This window comes from Rhagoletis pomonella, unplaced genomic scaffold (assembly GCF_013731165.1).
Source record: "Rhagoletis pomonella isolate Grant_MI unplaced genomic scaffold, Rhpom_1.0 Rhpom_scaffold_00002, whole genome shotgun sequence".
Lineage (NCBI taxonomy): Eukaryota > Metazoa > Arthropoda > Insecta > Diptera > Tephritidae > Rhagoletis > Rhagoletis pomonella.
Genome location: NW_023458556.1, coordinates 97,706,712 through 97,727,471, shown reverse-complemented (window position 1 = coordinate 97,727,471; position 20,760 = coordinate 97,706,712). Strand labels below are relative to the sequence as shown.

At 44.2% G+C, this 20,760-nt stretch overlaps 1 protein-coding gene across 1 annotated transcript in view; it reads left to right on the top strand.

The window, feature by feature from the left end:
- The window catches only part of LOC118734232 (putative uncharacterized protein DDB_G0277255), a gene marked incomplete at its 3' end in the record, with an annotated part of 71,759 nt that overhangs the window by 1,102 nt on the left and 49,897 nt on the right, over positions 1–20,760 (top strand).

Sequence of the window (20,760 nt, the reverse complement as noted above, 5' to 3'; positions counted from 1 at the left end):
ACAGAAAGAGAATTCTACTTTGTGAGGGTTATAATCCATAAGTGCGGCCGAAGGCCGCCTACGCAGATAGGTGTTCTCTGCAAAAGGTGTTCAGCGCCTTTTCTTCGCATCACAGAAAGAGAATTCTACTTTGTGAGGGTTATAATCCATAAGTGCGGCCGAAGGCCGCCTACGCAGAATGGTGTTCTCTGCAAAAGGTGTTCAGCGCCTTTTCTTCGCAATACAGAAAGAGAATTCTACTTTGTGAGGGTTATAATCCATAAGTGCGGCCGAAGGCCGCCTACGCAAAAAGAAGTTTATACACAAAAACCCTGTATACTTTTTTTTCCATATTAATTCCATTTTCGTGAAAACTATAAAAAGGTATATGTATAAATATGTATATCAAATTAAAGAAAATTAAATTCTCTATCAAAATTGTCCACTTCCTTGAAGAGGTTTTCGAGAAATATTAATTTGAGAAAATGCGTAATTTGAACTTTGACCTTTAATAATTGTTGTAGTTGTTGTTTCCCAAAAAAAATAAATATACCGTTATGTTCACCTCAATGGTCTCTATCGATCCTATTTTTTTTTTTTTAATTCGAGATTTGGTGGTATTGTGCATTTGTTCCTAATTTAACAATAACGTCGGTTGGAAATATGGTATTTGTTGCAAATTTTTGTTATAAATTTGTGTATACATTTTTGTATACAAGATATTTTTATAAAACACCCAGTAACCAAAATAGACACAGAGTTGGGCAAAATTTATTCGAATGACGAATAACAATAATAAATAATTTTGTTTATTCAAAAAAAAAATTATTCGAATGACGGTTAAATTATGTTATTCGTTATTCGAATAACTATTATCTTCATTAATTATTCGAATAACGAATAAAATAATAATAAAACAAGTAATTTATGTATATAGATATGTACATATATTTATGTGTAAAATGATAACCGTTTTCGTTGTTGTGATTTAACTCAAACCCCTAGATAGATTTAAATCAAATTTTCGGAGGTTATTCCATGCGCATAAAGTCCTATTAAAGGCTACTAGAAAACTGCTTTGTGGCGATGGAGCCGAGTTATTTATAAAAGCCGTATTTATGAACTGATTTCGTGCAAATTCAAAATGTGTTCTTCCTGCATGATGAAAAATACTTATGCGAAAAATGGACCCGCTAGGTGGCGCTACAGTTGAGTTATTTAGAAAATCCCTACTTATTGTACAATCAGGTTGCAATTCATAATCGTGCTGCAGTCGAAATCTCTAGAAACCCCATATGTCTGGACTCCTTTGTTTTTTATGTTTATATTATACGAATTTACGATGTCCCACGTCGTCATATACCCTAAATGCGACCTTGCATCTACCTCCGATTGATGAAATTGCTCGGGCGGCCATTGCTGCAGCAGTAAGACTCAAGGAAACCAGCTCTTGGATATTTTAAAAGTGGCGAATCAGCAAGGAAAGTTTCGACCACATCCTTCCAATTCCTATATCAATGGCCAAATTTTACATCGAGGATTTTTGGCTCTCCTATAATAGAAAACGCACATCTGTGCTCTTCAGCATCCTTATAAGGACTTTTGTTGGCCTACATGACATAAGACTAGAGGTTGACGCATCAGACCAATGTTGTAGTTGCAAGATCATAGAAGAAGATCACGCACGCTTAGAAAAGATCTCACAAGTGGAAATAAGACCATTGGTAAAGCTCATGACATTGAAAGGAATTTTTTCTTGCATATAGCATCAGAGCGCAATTTTTTTGGCCGAAATATGTGTGAGAATTTTTACTTTACCCATATTTGGTTTTCAACGCTATTCTTGCATTGGCCAACGCAAAAAATCTTATCAGGGGCCGCGAAACCAGAGGGTATTCTTGATAAAATAGTAAACAAAATTCAGCTAACTTACAATCCTTGACAATAGAAATAAAAGTAAAAGGTGGCTCAGTGTGTTAAAAATGAGTTTTTATTCATTATTTAAAATAACGAATAAATTATTCGCAAGCAATTTATTCACGAATAATTTATTCGTGAATAAGTTATCTGCGAATAATTATATTACGGATAAAATTTTATTCGAATAATTATCTAAATAACAATTTATTCGAATAATGCCCAACTCTGAATAGACATCACTGGGGCGGTAGCCCCAGGTTTACCACACAGAAAGGGAATTCTAGTTACCTCATCCTTTCCCAAGCTTACATCACTGGGGCGGTGACTTTTCATAAAGCGGCGTTCATCCTCCTTCGTTTAGGGGGGGTTTGGGGGAGCCACGCCCAAATCAATATAACACATATTTATTGTTAATAACATAGTAGCCTTGTTCCAAGGACTTTACTATTAGTAGGCTTTTCAGGATTTGCAGGAAAATCGGGTTTCTCCATTATTAAGGAAGGTGGCGACTGGGAACAGTTTCCTATAAAAACCTGTAAATCGTCAATCACCTCGAACAGACGGTGTATAATAACCAAATTGAAATCAATAGTGGTATTCACCAAATTGAGCAAGTGGCCTGGCACTCTGGTAAAAGACCACGACTGTTGACAACTGTCGTTGCTTGAGCTGATCTGCTCTTTTGCCAGACTGCCAGGCCACTTTCTCACTTGGGTGAACTCCACTAATATATGACATACACTTGTGATCAGCTAATTAAGTCATCAACATTTTGATAAATTTTGACTATTTTTCTTTTGCCCATAAAAGTCTAGGTATAGCTTATAAATCCACATTACAAACATTGCGGAAAAATTATAAAAAATCTACAAAGTTTCAGCTAAATATTCAACTTTTATGCAGGTTTTTTAGAATTTTTGTTTAGTAAGCAGTTTAATAGCCCATTAAATTCCAGGGTAGTAATATGCAAGTTTTAAGATGCTAAAGAATTGCGTCGATTTTTAATAATACGGACCGTTGAGCTGGTGAAAAAAGAAAAAGTGGCCATGGTTCATCCCTTGGTGGCTAAACGTGGAATTTCCAATGTTTTCAAAAGCTTATATTTCAAAAACTATGAACCGATTTTCAAAATATGGACACAGTTGGAAAGGTGATTGAAGGACCTTTCATTCTATATATATATATATATACAGTGACGAGTAAAACTATAACATGGTGTAACACTTTTTCTTTCAGCCACCGCTATATTTCCAAGTTCTAACGACTTTCATCATTTTGATGTATATTCTTGTTGGTACACCCTTACTCCCTCTCTCATAACGATTTGAAGTCAATACAACAACAATAAAAAAACCAGCAGACAAAAATGTAAATTAAGGCAAATGTTACAGTTTTGCACTCACTCTCAGTTTTGCATTTTACTTAGTTGGAAGTTAGATTACTTTTTTCTGTATTGTAATTTCTTAAAGAAGTTATCACTAGTAAATATTGTGGTTAATAAGGAACCATAAATGTAAATAATAGATGTACTGCGGAAAGGCGGGACCGTAGGAAAAGTGGCAAAAAATTGTGGAGTTCGCTACTAGAAAATGTTTAGACTTAGAAAAAATATTGCCTAAAGTGTTCCTAAGGACAAAGGAAGTCTGTCAAAAAATATTACGGTTCGATATCTTGTGAACTAAGCAGCAAGTAGCGATGCAGCTACTATCACAGAAGCGGTGAAGGTTGTTGTTGTTGTTGTAGCGGCTACAACAACCCCGCCCAGGACGTTTGGTATCTCAGTCGTTGTCGTCAAGTTCCACTAACGGCAACCCTAGGAAGCGTGCAGTTTCTGTGGGGTTTGTCTACAGGGACAAGGCCGTTAGGGTTGTCGGGTTTTCCGGGCATGCGAAGAGATGTTTCGAGTCATGTGGGGTCTCTCCGCATGCCGGACACTCATTCGGCACATCCTCATTCAATCTACTCAGGTAGGAGTTTAACCTGCTGCTGTAGCCGGAGCGAAGTTGTGCAAGTGTTGTGCGAGTCTCCCGAGGCAGATGAAGCTCCGTCTCGTCTATGTCCGCGGGTGGTATGCCTAGAACGGCATTCACAGGTCTAGAGTCTACATAACTCGAGACTGAGTCCCTGTGAATGCCGTTCAGGGCCTGTCGGTAAGCTGTCGGGTCCAGAGGTTGCTTGATGAACCTCTGGACTTCGTCCGTCAGTTCATATAGATGCCTCCTGACGTGCCTAGGCGAGGGCTCCTCTGCAAGCAGCTGTCTGCTTGGGAGGCCACTTCTGTGGCTCCCGATCAGGAACTGCTTGCAGAGCATTATATTGTGCTCCTTTACGGGGAGCATTTGCGCCTCGCCGTGTAGATAGTGTTCGGGCGACATCAGGAGGCATCCTGTCGCTGTCCTGAATGCGGTGTTCTGTACAGTCTGTAGCTTCGTCCACTGCGTCCTACTAGTCCCCGGCGACCACACTGGCGCTGCGTAGTTCAAAACCGGCCGGCCTATTGCCTTGTATGTTGCCAGCAATGTTTCTTTGTCTTTGCCCCAAGTACTGCCGGTTAGCGACTTGAGGACCTTGTTGCGGCTCTGTACTTTATTGACAATAGCGGTTGCGTGCGCAGAGAAGGAGAGCAGGCTGTCGAATGTTACTCCGAGTATTTTGGGGTTATTCACCGTCGGAATTGGTGTGTCATCGACGTGAATCCCCAGCGGTAGCCTGACCTCCTTCGTCCAGGTTGTGAACAGGGTCGCGGAGGATTTCGTAGGGGAGAAGGCTAGACACTTTGCAGTGAAGAAGCGAGAAAGTTCGGAGAGATACCCGTTTACTTTCGAACACAGGTCATCAATTCCATTCCCAGTCGCCATGATCGAGCAATCGTCGGCATAAGAGACAATCGAGACTCCCTCTGGTGGTTGAGGGAGCTTTGAAATGTAAAAGTTAAACAGTAGCGGGGAAAGGACACCACCCTGTGGAACCCCCTGTTTTATTTTTCTCTGTTTACTCGTTTTGTCTCTGAACATTACCGACGAATGTCGACCACTCAGATAATGTGCCGACCACCGTTTGAGCCTCTGTGGGAGAGAGGAGGCCTCTATATCTTCTAGTAGCGTGGAATGGCAGACGGTGACAAACGCCTTTGACAAGTCCAACGCTACTAGAATCGTTCTCTCACAGGGGCGGTTTCGGTTAAGGCCACGAGTTATCTGAGTGTTTATGGCGTTAAGTGCTGTTGTTGTACTGTGCACTTTACGGAAACCATGCTGATGCTTCGCTGGGGTCAAGTGGTTTGTGAAGTACGGGAGTAGCAAGGCCTCGAGTGTCTTCGCTACCGGGGAAAGGAGTGTTATCGGACGATAAGAATCTCCTTTATTGGCAGGTTTCCCCGGTTTGAGCACCTTCCAGATGTCTGGGATGATGAGAGTGGCCATAGACAAGTTGAGGACCTCCGTTAGGTACGCTACCCCCGCAGGACCCAAATTTTTCAGCATCAGCATGCATATTCCTTCGGGACCCATGGCTTTGGAGGCTTTCGCCTTCGCGATGGCCACCTGAACTTCACCGCAAGTGAAAGCAAGGGGGGCACAGGTTGTTGGCAGTTTGTGCAGCCTTCTGGTCACTCGACGCTTGGCTTTGTCCACCGGAGGATGCAGTATGAACTGCCGGCTAAAATAGCTCGCGCATCGCTCCGGGTCCGACGAAGCATGGTCGCCGAAGGAAATTTCGACTCTGTCGTCGTGCTTCGTCGGATTGGACAGTGACCTCACGGTTGACCAAAGCTTGCTCACACCAGAGGTGAAGTTACAGGTCTTCAGATGATCCTCCCACTTCTTCCGCTTATGTACGTTTACTAGTTGCCGAATCTCGGCGTTGAGATCCCTGATACGGGGATCTCCGGGATCGGCCTGACGAAGGCTATCACGCTCATCGGCTAGAACCGCCGCTTCGGCAGGGAAGTTTGGACGTGGGTCCGATATACATCCTGCCGGTATGAAGCGAGCTGCAGCAGCAGTGACAGCTCTGCGGAACTTACGTTCACCGAGATGGACGTCGGTTGGTGTGGGGAGCGCTGTGAAGGTGTTTTCGGTAAACTCCGCGTAACCTTTCCAATCAGCTTTAGAAAAGTTGATATAGGTCCGGTGTTTGGCGGAGGCAAAGTCGGTTGGTTTATCTATCGAGATGACTATGGGTAGGTGGTCTGATGCTAGAGTCAGCATAGGTCGCCATGTTATGCTGTTTATCAGACCAGCGCTGAGCAACAAAGTCTAAGCGGTAGAAGTTACAGCAGCTATTTCGGAGATCACCACATCTCTTCATCAGACTTCTTTTTTCTAGACTTCAGCAGGGATCGAACCTGCGAATCCGATGTTCAAAGCCAGAAGCGTTAACCACTGAGCTATGTACATCCCGTAAACTCTTGTTGCTAATTCATTTTCCTTATTCAACGAACTTCTATCAAGTGCAGCTGATTTGCCGCTATTTAAACTCGACAGCGTGGTTGTTGTCAATTCTATATATCCATTTGCTTATTTTGCTTTTTTGTATAGTTTCAGGCTGGCTCTTCCTAAACTATGTATTTGTCAATGTTATTGTGGCTTATTAACATTTTATTTTCAATAATATTTTTATTGAGCTTTGTACCACGATTGTTTATTAGGAAAAATTGAAAAATTTGACTTAAATATTTTCTATTCATGCACAAATAAGGATGCGAGGCAATATAAGGATAATATGTTAAATATTTAGGTAATATTTAGCATTTTCTATAAAGTAGAACGTTTCTAACAATTAATTTTTTAAAGAGCAACAGGATCTAAACTTTTTCTACTTTATATAAATTTCATTCTACATATATTTTTTAACAACTTAAGTAACGTTCTGCATCCGCCAATTTGTACAACCATACATCGAAAAATAACGAAGTTACTTTATTGACGCATTGCTATGAAAGAGTTACTTTTTAACAGTGAGATTTGGCTAACTTTAAATTTTTTACTGAAACCGGTGGTGAACACTCAAAAAACGGCCCCAAGAGGGGGCATAACATGAATGAAAAAAATGGAATAGATTTGAAGTCAAGCGGAGTAGAGGAGTAGATTTCAAATGTTTTCAAAAACCGGAGTAAATCTAAATGATCTTAGTGGAGTCCAAACACTAGTAGGGAACGAATTCTTTACATTTTAACGCTAATGACCCACAGATGGCGGGAAAACACAGGGTTGTATCAGACTTTCGACGTGGTTTCGAGTCGAGTTATATGGCGAAACTACGCTAAATGAAGTGGGTTATCGGGATAACCAACTCAACAACCATAACTACGTGGTTAGCCCCGGTGGGGACATGGTATTAGTAACAGCCCGCCTAAAACTATACAAAAAATCAAAATAAGCAAATGGATGTATAGAATTGACAACAACAACCACGCTGTCGAGTTTAAATAGCGGCAAATCAGCTGCACTTGATAGTAGTTGGTTGAAAAAGGAAAATGAATTAGCAACAAGAGTTTACGGGATGTACGTAGCTCAGTGGTTAACGCTTCTGACTTTGAACATCCGATTCGCAGGTTCGATCCCTGCTGAAGTCTAGAAAAAAGAAGTCTGATGAAGAGACGTGGTGATCTCCGAAATAGCTGCTGTAACTTCTACCGCTTAGACTTTGTTGCTTTTTCAATTTTTCCTAATAAACAATCGTGGTACAAAGCTCAATAAAAATATTAAAAATAAAATGTTAATAAGCCACAATAACATTTGCAAATCGAATTTATTTTCACAACGTCTCTGGTATTAGAAAAAATTCAAAAGATGTTTTTACAATTGGTTCGCTTGAATCCTATAATGTCTTTGTGTTAAATGAAACCTGGCTTTATCCTACCTTTTTCGATTAAGAGTGTTTTGATTGCAAATTGTATGATGTTTTCCGAAGGGATAGAGACGCTGTAAAAACTTTATGTAACAGAGGTCGTAGTGTTCTGATTGCTGCTAAGCGTAACTTGCGAGCTACAATATATCAGCTTGAAAATAATGATTCCTTACTGGACCAATCATGCATACGGCAATTTGGTTCGTCGGGGGAGCTTCATATTTGTTCCTTCTATATTCCTTCCAATAGTCATGAATCCTTAACAATTTACATGTTGGCAACGTCGCAGCGTTACATTCAGAGATCGCGGAAAAGCAGTAATGCATGCTTGGTGATTTTAATAAGCGGTATTTTTGGGTCATATTTAGATGATTCAGGCTCTCTAACTCCGTCTAACGTTAACCATGCTTTCGAGTTATACCTAGTTCTTAAGCTTTGACTTGCGTCAAGTTAATAGTTATCTTAATCGAGTAATTTAAATTTTACGTTCCTGGAATGTTGCTCGCCCATGTCCCCGGCTAACTCTCATCATTTTCCGTTAGTATGAGATTTAGATTTCTATGAATTTTTAAATACCTCTTTCGAAGTGATACTGTAAAACTTAATTTTAATCATTGCAACTTTGAGATTTTTAAAAATCAGCTGCTTGAGCGTGATTGGGATGGTCTTTTCGCTAATGTAGATCTAGTCTATAGTTTCGAACTTTTTAAAACTATGGTCCATGATTATTGTGTGAATCATGTTCCAATTTTTTTTTGTCAGGAGATTAAGTTACCAGTACACCAAACAACAGGTCGTACAAAAAATTCCAAGTATCCCAAAATAATTCGCTCTATGAAAGATACAAATGCTGTTTGTCTGAGTTTAAAAAACTTGAAAAGTCGCTTCGTAAGAAATATATCAGTAACTTCGAAAGCAATATAAAGACCAACCCTAAGGCCTATTGGTCGTTTATTAAATCAAAGAAAAATAAATCCAACATTCCTTACCTCGATGTTTCATAAAAAATAAACATGCTAATCCGGCAAAAACTCATCTGACCTTTTTGCGGACTTTTTTAGTGCAAATTTCGTTAGTGATGATGATACTGACCCCCTTAATCCTACAGATTCTGATTCATACCTATCTTTTGGCTCACTGTTGCTAACTGAGGAAGATATGCTGAAGGGTTTTTCGAGTCTAAAATCTTCCACTCAGACTGATGTAGAGGGCCTATCTCCTATTCTCTTCAAGAATTGTTCTGCTCTTATTAAGCCTTTACTGTTGATATTTAATTTATCGCTCTTTACGGGAACGTTTTTAGCAGATTGAAAAAAGTGCTTATATTACGCCTATTCTTAAAAATGGAAATAAATTTGTTGTTTCGAATCATAGTCCGATTGCTAAATTGGCAACAGTTTCTAAATTATTCGAAAGCATTATCATTATAATTGCAATTCAAAATGTAATTTTTTCGAATCAGCGCGGTTTCGTTAAGGGGAGATCCACGATATCTAATCTTGCTATATTTACGGATGACTGCATTAAAAGCTTCGAGGCTGGGTGTCAAATTGTTACAGTACAATGTACTATATTATACTGATTTTGCCAAGGCGTTTGATAGGGTGTCCCATAAAATCTTAATTAGTAAATTAGAGTATATGGGTTTTCACTCCGTCGCACACAACATCGCGCTCTTTTTACGCATGTTCAGGAGGCCTTCAGGGTAGTATTCTTGGACCTATTTTTTATAATTTGTATCAATGACATAATCTCGTGTTTCTTATTCTCCAAATTTCTTCTATACGCTGATGATCTCAAAGTTTATTCGATTGCAATGAGACCCGAAGATTGTATTTTTCTTCAATCTGATCGATAGAGTTAACTCTTGGCGTGAAAGAAATCACCTTTTTCATACGGTTTGTTCTTGAAAGGCGAATACAGTCACATCTTATACGATTGCAGGTACTAAACCAAAATTTGTAGATCAAGTAAAAGATCTAGGAGTTTATTTTGACTCAAAACTCACATTTAGTATTCATATTAAATTTATTATTGCACATTCCTATTCCATGTGATCATTTGTGCAAAGTAACAGTTCTGATTTTTCTGACCCGTGCACTTTTAAAAAGCTTTATATTGTTTTTGTTAGGGTCCGTCTAGAATATGCCACAATTATTTGGCGATCTTTTCATACGACGTATATAAACAGGATTGAGTAGTTACAAAAGATTTCTATCAAGTCTGCGCTAAGGTGTCTCAACTTTATGGAACCCATGCCCTCCTATAAGTCACGTTATTTACTTTTAAATCTTGATTTGCTTGAGGATAGGAGAAAATGCCTATCTTGCTCATTTATCTTGAATGTTATAACCAGGGAACGGATTTATCGGACCTAAAAACCTATAAAAAGAGCAAAATAAAATAACGGAATAGGCTGGAAAAGGCAAAATAAAATAGCGAAAAAGGTAGGAAAAGGCACTAGGTATTGGAAAAAAGGCAAAAAAAGGCAAAACAAAATAACGAAAAAGGCAGGAAAAGGCACTAGGTATTGCAAAATAAGGCACTAAAAAAGACAGACACGACAGTCGGGTCTACGTAACCGGAACGACCCAGATTTATATCTGGCCAAGGACTGTCACTCCAGCAACACTCCCCAAAAAGTCTTTGGAGAATTTGTATGCTGCTACAACAACAACAACAACAGACACGACAGCCGGTTCTACGTACCGGAATGACTCGGGTTTCACCCGACCAAGGGCTGTTGTTTCGGCGATCTAACCCCGTTTAGGTCGGCGAAGTATCTCAGAAGTTGTCCGTCCATAGCGCAACATTCACTACGCATTCTCCTACTCAGGGCTGGCATCGAGTCAAACCCTGGGCCAGAAATATACACCTGCTGTGTATGCCGAAGACGATTACACCACAACTCCACCTCAGTCAAGTGTAATGCCTGCGAGGGGTGGAGTCACCTCAGGGTCTGCTCGGGACTACGGACACACAGACAGTGGACCACGTCGTACGTGGCCCCCTGTTGCTCAAACAGAGCAGCCTCCACGGCAAACCATAGTCCGCCCGTGCAGCCCCACACACTCACACAGCAACCACACACAGTCGCCACAACACAACAACATAATAACACCACAGACAGTACCACAGCCACCACAGACCACATAACTCACACAACCGCACCACCACCCACACGCCGCCGCCAACAACTCCTGGTTCCCCCTACAATCTGCACGGTATGTCAGACCAGAATATTCCGTAATGTGACATCAGTCAAGTGCAACACCTGCCTTGGCTGGTGCCACTTTAGGGCATGTTCAGGTCTGCGTACCACGTGAGATTGGACGGGGAACTTCGAGGGCCCGTGTTGCGCTGCTCGGTCGCTGACTTCAATTGCGACGCCCCCCACCACCACCACAGGGCGGCAATCACCTCAGCAGCACACACAGCCAACGGCGGCAAGGACATACACCTCACTTACACCCCACATCACGACACGTCTCCCGAACCACATGAAGCTCCTTCAATTCAACTGTAACGGGCTACAGAGCAAGATTGAGGAGATAACCGTCTTCATGTGTCGGCATGGTATATTAATAGCTGCGGTCCAAGAGACGAAGTTGCACAGCAATTGAACCGACCGCAGGGATACCACCCTAGAATGTCAGGGCATCGCTATCCGGTCAGGCGATGTCGAGCTCGAAATATTTAACATATACATACCCCCTGTCACCTGCTGCCCGGCAGGATATCACCCTGATATAGGTGCGCTCCTCAGAGGTGAAAACCGTATGGTAGTAGGTGACTTTAATGCGCACCACGATCTTTGGCACTCAAGCCTGTCAAACGATCGTAGGGGAACAGACTTGGCTGAGCAGATAGACGATTCGACATTCTGCACAATGAACGACGACGCACCCACCAGGATTATGGGTAACTGCAGTAGCTCGCCAGACATCACAATAGTCAGCGCTGGTCTGATAAACAGCATAACGTGGCGACCTATGCTGACCCTAGCATCAGACCATCTACCCATAGTCATCTCGATTGATAAACCAACCGACTTTGCCTCCGCCAAACACCGGACCTATATCAACTTTTCTAAAGCTGATTGGAAAGGTTACGCGGAGTTTACCGAAAACACCTTCGCAGCGCTCCCCACACCAACCGACGTCCATCTCGGTGAACGTAAGTTCCGCAGGGCTGTCACTGCTGCTGCAGCTCGCTTCATACCGGCAGGATGTATATCGGAGCCGATGAGCGTGATAGCCTTCGTCAGGCCGATCCAGGAGATCCCCGTATCAGGGATCTCAACGCCGAGATTCGGCAACTAGTAAACGTACATAAGCGGAAGAAGTGGGAGGAGCATCTGAAGACCCGTAACTTCACCTCTGGTGTGAGCAAGCTTTGGTCAACCGTGAGGCCATTGTCTAATCCGACGAAGCACGACGACAGAGTCGAAATTTCCTTTGGCGACCATGCTTCGTCGGACCCGGAGCGATGCGCGAGCTATTTTAGCCGGCAGTTCATACTGCATCCTCCGGTGGACAAAGCCAAGCGTCGAGTGACCAGAAGGCTGCACAAACTGCCAACAACTTGTGCCCCCCTTGCTTTCACTTGCGGTGAAGTTCAGGTGGCCATCGGGAAGGCGAAAGCCTCCAAAGCCATGGGTCCCGACGGAATATGCATGCTGATGCTGAAAAATTTGGGTCCTGCGGGGGTAGCGTACCTAACGGAGGTCCTCAACCTGTCAATGGCCACTCTCATCATCCCAGACATCTGGAAGGTGGGGAGAGTGGTCCCACTGCTCAAACCGGGGAAACCCGCCAACAAAGGAGATTCGTATCGTCCGATTACACTCCTTTCCCCGGTAGCGAAGACACTCGAGGCCTTGCTACTCCCGTACTTCACAAACCACCTGACCCCAGCGAAGCATCAGCATGGTTTCCGTAAAGTGCACAGTACAACAACAGCACTTAACGCCATAAACACTCAGATAACTCGTGGCCTTAACCGTAACCGTCCCTGTGAGAGAACGATTCTAGTAGCGTTGGACTTGTCAAAGGCGTTTGACACCGTCTGCCATTCCACGCTACTAGAAGATATAGAGGCCTCCTCTCTCCCACAGAGGCTCAAACGGTGGTCGGCAAATTATCTGAGTGGTCGACATTCGTCGGTAATATTTAGAGACAAAACGAGTAAGCAGCGTAAAATAAAACTGGGGGTTCCTCAGGGTGGTGTCCTTTCCCCGCTACTGTTTAACTTTTATATTTCAAAGCTCCCTCAACCACCAGAGGGAGTCTCGATTGTCTCCTATGCCGACGATTGCTCGATCATGGCGACTGGGAATGGAATTGATGACCTGTGTTCGAAAGTAAACGGCTATCTCTCCGAACTTTCTCGCTTCTTCACTGCAAAGTGTCTAGCCCTCTCCCCTACGAAATCCTCCGCGACCCTGTTCACAACCTGGACGAAGGAGGTCAGGCTACCGCTGGGGATTCACGTCGATGACACACCAATTCCGACGGTGAATAACCCCAAAATACTCGGAGTAACATTCGACAGCCTGCTCTCCTTCTCTGCGCACTCAACCGCTATTGTCAATAAAGTACATAGCCGCAACAAGGTCCTCAAGTCGCTAGCCGGCAGTACTTGGGGCAAAGACAAAGAAACGTTGCTGGCAACATACAAGGCAATAGGCCGGCCGGTTTTGAACTACGCAGCGCCAGTGTGGTCGCCAGGGACTAGTAGGACGCAGTGGACGAAGCTACAGACGGTACAAAATACGGCACTTAGGACAGCGACGGGATGCCTCCTGATGTCGCCTGAACACCACTTGCACGGCGAGGCGCAAATGCTCCCAGTTAAGGAGCATAATATAATGCTCTGCAAGCAGTTCCTGATCGGGAGCCACAGAAGTGGCCACCCAAGCAGACAGCTGCTTGCAGAGGAGCCCTCGCCTAGGCACGTCAAGAGGCATCTATATGAACTGATGGACGAAGTCCAGAGGTTCATTAAGCAACCTCTGGACCCGACAGCGTACAGACAGGCCCTGAACGGCATTCACAGGGACTCAGTCTCGAGTTATGTAGACTCTAGACCTGTGAATGCCGTTCTAGGCATACCACCCCCGGACATAGACGAGACAGAGCTTCATCTGCCTCGGGAGACACGCACTACACTCGCACAACTTCGCTCCGGCTACTGCAGCAGGTTGAACTCCTACTTGAGTAGGTTGAATGAGGATGTGCCGAATGAGTGTCCGGCATGCGGAGAGACCCCACATGACTCGAACCATCTCTTCGCATGCCCGGAAAACCCGACAACCCTAACGGCCTTGTCCCTGTGGACAAATCCCACAGAAGCTGCACGCTTCCTAGGGTTGCCGTTAGTGGAACTTGACGACAACGACTGAGATACCAACCGATCTGGGCGGGGTTGTTGTTGTAGCGGCACTACTAAGCCCCGCCTGTTTCGGGTCAACTTTTAATCATTATCGTCAAGCTCAACTAACGGTAGGCCCAGGAAACGAGCTGTTTCGATGGGGTCGGACCAAAGGGAGTGAGGTGTTAGTTGAGTCGGATTGAGCTGGCATGTGAAGAGGTGGTTGGTGTCGTGGGGGGAGTCTCCACATGCCGGGCACTCATTTGGGATGTTTGGGTCGAGTCTGGACAGGTAGCTGTTTAGGCGGCTACAATATCCAGACCGTAACTGAGCCAGGGTAACGCGGGTCTCTCTAGGTAACTGAAGCTCCGTCTCTTCCACAGGTGGTGATTGGGCTCCGATAACGACATTCCTAGGCCGGGAGTCGAGGTAGGTGGAGACAGACTCCCTATGAATGTCGTTAATCGCTCGTCTGTACGTCATTGGGTCCAGTGGTTGGTCTGTGTAGGTCTGGACTGCGTCCTTGTACATGAATAGGTGCCCCCTGACGTGCCTGGGCGGAGGCTCCTCCTCCAGCAGTGGTCTGTTGGGGTGTTCACTTCTGTGACACCCCACAAGAAACTGCTTACAGAGCATCTTGTTGTGTTCCCTTACGGGGAGCACTTGGGCCTCACTGTGTAGGTGATGCTCAGGCGTCATCAGAAGGCACCCAGTCGCTGTCCGGAGTGCGGCGTTCTGACAAGTCTGTAGCTTCGTCCACTGCGTCCAACTAGTCCCCGGCGTCCAAACTGGCGCAGCATAATTTAGAACCGGCCGGCCAATTGCCTTGTATGTTGCCAACAACGTTTCTTTGTCTTTGCCCCAAGTGCTGCCGGCGAGCGACTTGAGGACCTTGTTGCGGCTCTGTACTTTGTTGACAACTGCGGTTGTGTGCGCGGAGAAAGAGAGCAGGCTATCAAAGGTAACCCCTAAAATTTTCGGGTTGTTCACCGTCGGTATTGGTGTGCCGTCGACGTGAATGCCTAATTCAAGCCTGACCTCCTTCGTCCAGGTGGTGAAGAGGGTCGCCGTTGATTTCGTTGGGGAGAGGGTTAGGCTCCTTGCAGTGAAGAAGCGAGAAAGGCTGGAGAGATAGCCGTTTACTTTTGAGCAGAGGTCATCAATTCCATTCCCAGACGCCAAAATCGAACAGTCATCAGCGTACGAGATCAGGGAAACTCCTTCAGGTGGCTGGGGGAGTTTCGTGATATAGAAGTTAAAAAGTAAGGGGGAGAGAACACCACCTTGTGGAACCCCTTGTTTTATTCTTCTAGGTTTCGAGGTTTGATCTCTGAAGATTACTGATGATTGCCGACCACTCATATAATTCGCCGACCATCGCTTCAGTCCCTGTGGGAGAGAGGAGGCCTCAATGTCTTCTAGCAGCGTGGAATGGCAGACGGTGTCAAACGCCTTTGACAAGTCCAGCGCTACTAGGACAGTTCTCTCACAGGGGCGGTTTCGATTTAGGCCGCGGGTTATCTGGGTGTTTATGGCGTTAAGTGCTGTTGTTGTGCTGTGCACTTTACGGAAGCCATGCTGATGTTTCGCTGGGGTTAGGTGGCAGGTGAAGTATGGGAGCAGCAGGGCCTCAAGTGTCTTCGCGACCGGGGAAAGGAGCGTTATCGGGCGATAAGAGTCTCCTCTGTTGGCGGGCTTCCCCGGTTTCAGCAGTGGGACCACTCTCCCTGATTTCCACACATCAGGAATGATGAGAGTGGTCATAGACAAATTGAGGACCTCCGTGAGGTATGCTACCCCCACAGGCCCCAAATGTTTCAACATCAGCATACAGATTCCGTCGGGTCCAATGGCTTTGGAGGCTTTCGCCTTCCCGATGGCCTTTACTTCACCGCTGGTGAAAACAAGTGGTGCATCGTTTTTGGGCAGTTTGTGCAGCCTCCTGGTCACTCGACGTTTGGCCTTGTCTACCGAAGGATGCAATGTGAATTGCCGACTGAAATAGTTCGCGCATTTCTTCGGCTCCGATGAGGCGTGACCTTCGAATGAAATTTCCACTCTGTCATCACGCTTCGTCGGGTTGGACAAGGACCTCACGGTTGACCAGAGCTTACTCACACCAGAGGTGAAGTTACAGGCCTTCAAGTGCTCTTCCCACTTTGTCCGCTTGTGTTGATTTACCAGTTGCCGAATCTCCAAATTAAGTTCCCTCAAGCGAGGGTCCCCGGGGTCGACCTGGCGTAGGTGGTCACGCTCATTTGCTAGTACAGCTGCTTCAGCCGGGAAATTTGGGCGGACTTCCGCGATGCGTCCGGACGGTATGAAGCGAGCTGCTGCGGCTGTGACTACCTTGCGGAACTGGCGTTCGCCAGCATGTACGTCTGTGGGTGTGGGGAGGGCGGCGAAGCTGCTCTCGGTAACTTCCGCGAAGCCGTTCCAATCAGCTTTGTTGAAGTTGGTGTAGGTTCGGTGATCCGCGGGAGCAAAGTCGGTGGGCTTATGATCGAGATGATTATGGGCAGATGGTCTGATGCTAACGTTACCATAGGTCGCCATGATATGCTATTTATCAGACCAGCGCTAGCAATTGTTAGGTCTGGCGAGCTGCTGCAGCTGCCCACAATCCTGGTGGGGGCGTCGTCGTTCATGGTGCAGAATGTCGAATCGTCTATCTGCTCAGCCAAACTGTTTCCCCTTCGATCATTGGCCAGGCTTGAGTGCCAAAGATCGTGGTGCGCATTGAAGTCACCTACTACCAATCGGTTTTCGCCTCTGAGTAGCGCACCTATGTCAGGGAGATATCCAGCCGGGCAGCAGGTGACAGGGGGTATGTACACGTATCGACATCGCCTGACCGGACAGCTATGCCCTGACATTCTAGGGTAGTGTCCCTTGGGTCGATGTCTTCTTCGATTAGCCGATACTGCACTGTGTGGTGTAGAATGAACGCTAGTCCACCACCATTATCTCGCTCGCGATCTTTACGGAGCACATTGTAGGCGGCGCAACCCAACAGAGTTGAGTTGCTGTGCAACTTCGTTTCTTGGACCGCAGCTATCAATATGCCGTGCCGACCCATGAAGACTGCTATCTCCTCAATCTTGCTCTGGAGTCCGTTGCAGTTGAGTTGGAGTACGTTCATGTGCCTTGGGAGGCTGGTCGCGATACGGGGGGTCAGAGAAGTGTGGGGCCTACCTTGGGCCTGTTGCGCCTGACGTAGTTGCTGTTGCAGCCTGATGGTAGGTGGCTGCGATATGGGCGTTGTTGTCTGCGTCGGCGGTGCACTACAGCAAGGGGCGCTGTAGTTTGTAGTCCATTCGCGAGTGGTGCGTAGACCAGAACATAGCCGGAAGTGGCACCAGCCAAGGCATGTGTTGCATTTGACTGATGTCACATTCCGGTATATTCTGTTCTGGCACACGGAGCAGATGGTGTGGGCAACCAGTAGCTGCTGGTTGGCTCGCGCTCGCGAGTGGGACCGGCCGGTAGGTTGTGTGGGAGGGGTGTGTTGGGAGGTTTGCTGTTGCTCAGGGGAGCTTCTAGGGGCCGTGCAGGCTCTTCGGGTGCTAGGTCGCACCCGTGCATTACGCGAGTGGGTAGCCGTGGAGGCTGATTGTGCCATTTGGCTTGAGCAACAGGGAGCCACAAAGTTTGTGGTCCACTCCCGGTGAGACCTAAGGCCAGAGCAGGTTCTTAGGTGACTCCACCCGTTGCAGGAGTTACACCTAACCGAAGTGGAGTTCGGGTGGAGTCGATTCTGGCAAACACAGCAGAAGTAAATTTCAGGTCCGGGGTTGGGCTCTACGCCCGCCCGGAGAAGAAGGATGCGGAGCAATCCGGCTGCAAGGTATTGCTCCATGGACGGATAATGATTAATGGGTATCGCCGATCTAGACGGGGTTAGATCGCCGAAACAACAGCCCTTGGTCGGGTGAAACCCGAGTCATTCCGGTACGTAGAACCGGCTGTCGTGGGAATGTCTGGGCGGGGTTGTTGTAGCCGCTACAACAAAAACAACAACAACAACAACAGAAAATACGAAGAACAATCAAAAAATACATTTATTTTAGAAATGTTTATATTACAAGTAAAAAGAGAAAAACTATGAACTAGTTTCATTATATGAAAAATTTGTACTTTGAATCTTTGACTATTTTATCCTTTCGAGTTTCTAACTCATACAACTTTAATCTGTATAGTTGTAGTAACATTGAACCACAAGATGCATTGTGAAGTTTTCTGGCAGCATTTTCATTAGATTTTCGCGAAGAAAAGCCTTGAATGTACTAATTGTGTGCTCGACGTAAGTTGATACAAGTGGAGCCCAATTTAAATATGGAACGTTTGAAACGTTCATATTATCAGGAATAAGGGCGTTTTCCTCGCCCTTTACAATTTTATCCACACCCTTTAAGGCCGGTCCACATAGAACTTTCGCGTTGGCTTTGGCATTGGCGTTGGTTTGACAGAACGCACGTTAAAAGTATGCTTCTACAATGAACGCTTGGCAGCGAATGCTTGGGCCACTAAATTAACATATAACGACAGATAAATTAATATTTCATATCAATAATTGCATTAAAAACAATATTTCTTGCCCGCACTTGATTAAAAAGGAAAAATACTTCACGTAATTTTGTTTATTTGCAACAGCTGATGAGCGACGCACGCGAAAAGATGAGAGTTGGCCATCTTTTTGCTTTGTGTTGGCGTGAGCGTTGCCGAATTTTGGCTATGTGGACGGTTGCATTTGAATTCATGTATTCATAGTCAGCTGTTGAAGCGACGCCAACGCCAACGCAACGCCAAAGTTCTATGTGGACGGGCCTTTATTGTCTCCAAGCCTACGTTAGCTGAGAAAACGGCTTTGAATTTTTCCAACACCAATTTGGCGAGAGGTCGTGCGCTTCTATAAGCCGCATGGGCATGTGTATATTTTTTAATCTTTAAAAAGAAATTGTAAATGCTATAATCACTTTTTTAAAGATAGAAAAGGCATTAATTTCATTTAAAGAAATGGCGTGTCGTCCATTTCCGCTGTAGCGTATGTAGTGGATATTTTTAACTTCTTCTGGCGAGGCGACATCCATCTCTAGAGTTTTTCTAATTGTATGTCTTTGATATGATACCTACGACGAGGTTGATATCTAGACTAGGTTTGCCATAAATACCTTTGCTATATTTATAGTATGAAATGGTGGTCTGGACATACAACATTGCAAGTTGATAAAAGCGTTGTAATAAAACCGACATCGATAGTTTTCAAAAACTATCGATAGTGGTGACAGTTTTCAACTATCGATACTATCGATATTACTATCGTAGTATCGATATTACTATCGATAGTATCCCAGCTCTAATTTCTGTCAAAACTGATTAGTATTTTCAGTAAAACCTGCTGAGCAAGCCGTTGAATCAATTAATTCAACGATTTCGATCTTGGCACGTTAAGTTAACATGGAAATTAAACATGGAAAATATGATTTCATATGAAATATTACATAATAAAACTTTGTTGCTAAATTATCAACACCTTAATAACACGACTTATTTTTCAAGAAATATATTCTTCAAAAAGGTATAACTAATGAGTAGGGCGGAGTAGGATCTTCATTGCTTTACCAAAAACTAATGCAAAGGGCCCTTTAAGGATCTACGAAAAGAAAAGCCGCGCATATTTGCGCCATAAAGAGTGGCGGCTATTTTTATTTCACTAGACAGACTTTAGGTGTTGTTCCCAAAAAAAAAAAATAAAGTGTATTAAAATATTAAAAATTAATGTAATTTATTCGATATTTAGCATCATATAATTTAAGATGTGTCTTGCAAAAGCAGAAGTCAATTTTCAAAAATCCAATAACGAATTCAATGTGGCGTCCAAGAATTAAAAAAATTACCGGATTTTGATGAAATTTGGTATTAAGAGGTTCTTAATTGTTTATGAACTTTTGAATAAGTTGTTTTAAATTTTTATAGTATATAAGCTTTTTTAATCCCTTATGGTTTTCATTGATGCCTCCGTGGCCACTTTAGGTGAAGTGATAATTTTTTATGTATCTAAACAATTCGTATTCGTCCCGCATATTTTTATCATGGTACGAGCATTTGAAGAATTATATTTTTCCATTAAACAATTCTATTAATTTTTGTTGTACGATATTATATTCACTATCAGGAAGTTCGGAAAAAGTTCCCACTGTTCCTGACTTGAGGAATCTTCGGAAGATGTCGGACACAAAGCCGTTGTTTATTTCATCTAGACTTATAAATATCTTCCTTTTATTACCAAAAATTTCCATCTCTACTCTTGTATTCGGTAAAGATTATTTGAGTATGGAAACGATTAACCACTGTATCTAGAATTGGGAAGTGATCATTGAGTTCTTCCTCCTGAGAATGTCTGGCTGCACAGGTGCTCATGTTATCTCTGTTATCTTCTGCTTGCCCGTCTGTGTTTGTCAAGTAAATATTTATCACCTGTTTCATTATTTATTCTACTTAAAAAGTCGGTTAGGGTATTTTCCTTCTCTTTAATGTAACCAATTGTACCGTGGGTACAAAACAGACTAGTGTTGTTTGCGTTAATAGATTGTTCTTTAGGCATTCGATTTCGCTCCCCAACTTCCGCTTTACTTTTCG